Consider the following 4,477-nt stretch of genomic DNA (forward strand, 5'->3'; position numbering starts at 1 on the left):
CCCTTTTTATGGACGTTCCCCGGACTCGCCTTCCGCCTTCCGCCTTCCGGCCTGTGCGTCTGTCGGACCAGGCTGGCAGCCACCCGGGCTACACGACAGCCACTTTGGCTTCCGGAAGGGACGATCTACGGCCGATGGCATCGGCCGTGTCCGCACCCTCGTCGAGGGGGCCGTGCGGCGCTGACGAGATACGCCGACTACACGTTGGTGCTGGTATGGGGATCAACATGGAGCAGGACCGTCCGTCTGGCGGAACTGGCGGTGGCCTACGCGGTTGCCGCGAACAAAGGGTTGGGGCTGGAAGTATCCCCCGAGAAGTCCGAGGCGATGTGGTTTTGCCGGAAGGCCGATTACGGGACGCCTCCGGCGGACTATCGCCTGAAGTTGGTGGGGGCAGAGATCAGGGTCGGGACCAGTATGAGATATTTGGGCATAACTCTTGACAGCTACTGGACATTCGGCGTTCACTTCGAGCGTATAATACCGTCGGCCGAGGCGACGGTGAACGCCTAAGGACGTTTGCTGTCTCGGCTAGGCGAGCCCGGTGTCGGCGTGCGTAGGTTGTACGCCAGCGTGGTGCGAGCAAAGCTCCTCTACGGAGCTCCGATCTGGACAGAGGACTTGGCGACAAACAGTCGTGATCTCCGTGAATATTATCGTCGATATGTTTCGGAAGATCATAAGATATGACTTGTACATTTGGAATATCTACACCCCTTGCTATTGCATCTGAACATACAAGTCTGAAAGTATAATACAATTATATCACAATTTTTAGAAAATATTGATCTTAATTTTCAACGAAATTATAAACAAAACGTACATTTGACATACACGTCTGTTTACGTCTGTTTTTCGACCTGTACGAATTAAAAACAGTTCTAACATCTTTTCTGGGCGGCTCCTTCTCCAGAAATGTCTATAGAATTGAATACAGTATAAAAAATTCGTCTTAGATAAAGAACTTTTCCGAAAAATAATACATAGAAATTGCGCACATGGACTCCTTTTATGCTTCTATGACAATTTACAATCACTTGAAACTATAACATTTAACAATTCCTTATATCGATATCAGAAAAATTATCTCTATTTAAAACTAAATCAATCTGCTATTGTTTTGCGCACTTTTAAATATTGGCCATCAACCAAATCGCGTGTTTTTATAAAAATTCTTGTTATTGAAAACTAGAGATATTGGAGCAATTCTGTATTCGGACTCGTGTTTGGAATAGGATACTTACTACAAGGATCACTCAGTGGATTCTATAGGTTCGAAAAAGGTTTTGATTTATTAGACAATTTTTTTCAGTTATAGGTAAAAATTTTCAGTTAAATTATATTTTATTTAACAGCTTCTGCACGTAATAAGTTCTGTTTTTCTATTTCAAGAGCAAGTATCAATATGATGAAAATAATCGATTTCATTTATAATACCACTTAGTTCGATTTTTTCAACACATGGTATTACTTTATGCGCATTATTCAACATATGCTTAAATATTTTGACTTGTTTGGGTGTCAGAATGGTTATAGCAGTGCCGGATTCACCTACGCGTCCTGTTCTTCCTGCTCTATGGATATAATCGTTAATATGCTTGCGAAGATATGACTAACCTTATAACTGAACTTATGACTAACCGTACATTTGGAATATCTACACCCCTTCCTATTGCATCTGAACATACAAGTCTGAAAGTATAATAAAATTATATCACAATTTTTAGAAAATATTGATCTTAATTTTCAACGAAATTACAAACAAAACGTACATTTGAATTTTTCCACTTGTAAATTTCCTCCTTTTCCTTGTAAAGTATATGGCGGCGCAGTCTGAGAAATGAAATAGAGAAAACTTCCGAAGTCCCTCGACCCACACGAGGAATGTACAATAAGTTAAAGAGTGTGTGGGATGAGTTTGGCGGCAAATAATAACAGCTGTTACACGCATAATCTTGTCATAAACCATAATCTACTTCTCGATCAAGATGGCTACAAGCTGTCAAGACGTATCAACTGAAGCTCATAATAATCCTGTGGCGACTCATGAATTATAGGACGAAACGAAGCGTGAGCGACTCACGTTGTTGTTGTGCCTCGGATTGAGGATACCGCCTTGACATACAAAATTAGCGCGTGATTATCCTCAGGCAAAAACAATGTCGCCGCTGAGGGCAACCGTCGTTCCAAATCAAATTTGAATCTTTCAACTCCCCAGTGTAGATAAGCGGACACGATCGCGAGCGATCTATTACGAGTTATCTATTGTGAGCGATTATCGAGACGTGCGAGTATCTACGAGTTATTATAGAGTTATCCGCGAGCGATTTATTGCATCTTGTTACATACTTTGTACGAACGTCTATCGACGCTATCAGTTATTTAATTAATTTATTCGAAATACATTTCGACGGTTGCAACAGCAATCGCTCTTGTCATTTTATTATTCCAAACATTTATACATCATCCGCTACAATCCTAAGGAACCGTCATAACGTTTCTTGGGGTTATTGCTCATTGCGATAAAACCCGGGAAAAGCGGGTTGTTTTCCCAACGCCATCCTTGAGTAACCGTTGGTGGAGAATATTCGACAAGAAAAGTAAAGTATATAAAATTTGGAAAACAATAATCATGAGCAGATAAGACAGAGAAAAAGAGGGCAAGAGTAACATAAGATGCATATGAATAGAAGAAAATATTAGAAATTCACAATCACTCTTATAGTGAGGAACTTAGCGTGGAACAAATGATGGCGATTGCGGAAAACATTGATTCTGACAGTCAATAGGGATAACCCTGAAGCAAGAGATGTCTCATGGCCTAAGAAAGAGAGGAGGCTTTTAGTGGGTATGGCGCGGGCTACTGGGTATGCTTAATTGCATGTTCCCCTCTTCGCGCGCAAGAAAAAGGTTATTCTCTGATGAATAGGTATTGTTAGTGTAGGCTGTACTAAATACATTAGGTCTGCTTATTAAAAAATTCGTCACTGAGGGGGATCAATTAACGAGACAATAGCGTATTTAACAAATGAATATGTTTAATAAAACAAATAAATTTCAAGGTGTTGTCAATGAAGAAATCTGTACGGCTGATGAAAAATGCTGTCTCGATAAATTAGTTGCTGTTGATAAGGATCATACCAGAGAAGCTGGATTACATATAAATGAAATTGAAAGACTTTTAAACGACATTGATTTTAAAATGCCTTGATTTTTTGAAAATAACACTATGTATTTTTGACTTTATAGTCTTGTAACTGATGAGAAGGCGAATTCATCACAATGACCTTGACATGATCTTGAATTTATGAATGTCGAGTAAATGCAGGGGAATTATCGTAAACTTTGACATCGGTTCAACGTTTCGCAAGATATGTTGATATTTCTTGTCAGATTATGTGAGTGTTACAAATATATCGTGGACATTTTTTATCCAAAAAGAACACTGCACACTGGCACCGAAGTACCATTTCGGTCTTTATTATTTGTTACTATTTTAAATCGCATCTGCAGTGACAGTCCTATCCGAGCAACCGAGCTAAACAGACTGAGAAACCGCGCGTCAGTGAAACTGCGACAAGCAGTGAATTTAGGAGGAACAAAACGACAACGAACGCTGCCAAATGGTTAGAACTCTTAAATGCCGCAACAAATATCGCCAATCAAAATAACCAACAAAGGTAATCAAATGTACCATGTAAATAAAGCTACAAATGTTGGACCAAAAACAAACAGCTCACAAGAAGCGTAAAATCATACCAGACACAAGCGCTATGAAATTTTCAGATGCAGAAAAAGAACAATGATTACAAGACATCCCATTCCAAAATTCTTTCAGCTCACTGATATAATATGTAGTTATGGATCCGAAAGAAGAATTAACAACCGATATCGCTAAATCACCACCGTTCTACATTCGTGACCAAATAATAGATCCTCTTATGTTCTATAAGAGGATCTATTTTTAATAGTTCTTACTAAAGAGAGCGTGGCGGTACATGAGTCGTCGGAGGATTCGAATCGGGAGCGATTCGTATTGTTGTAGCTTAGAGTTTCAACGCAGTTTTCATTTGCTAGGTTCAAGAATAAACGAACTCCGGACAAAAATATTATCGCCGTTATGAGTAATCGGCAACCGAAATCACGTTTGAACTTTTTGAAAGTCCATCGATCGATAGCGGATCAGTCTTTATAGCGAGCGTTATTACAACCAGTATAGCGAATCAGTGTAACGAGTCATACGGTAGCGTTGAGCGAGCGACGATTATCGATCTCATTACTTAGGTTTAAAGTGATTTTAATATAGTTGACTATTACCATGTTACAATAAGTTTCTTTAATAAACTAACACGTTTAATACCATCTCTGGAGAAAAACGCTGAGTGGCATAGTAATTTAACGACTAACCTCGATAATATTCAAATGAATATTATCAATCGTACCACCTAAATTCGCTTGAAAACTATTTGTTGTATAA

The sequence above is a fragment of the Bombus fervidus genome, chromosome 18 (genome assembly GCF_041682495.2).
Source record: "Bombus fervidus isolate BK054 chromosome 18, iyBomFerv1, whole genome shotgun sequence".
Classification (NCBI taxonomy): Eukaryota; Metazoa; Arthropoda; class Insecta; order Hymenoptera; family Apidae; genus Bombus; species Bombus fervidus.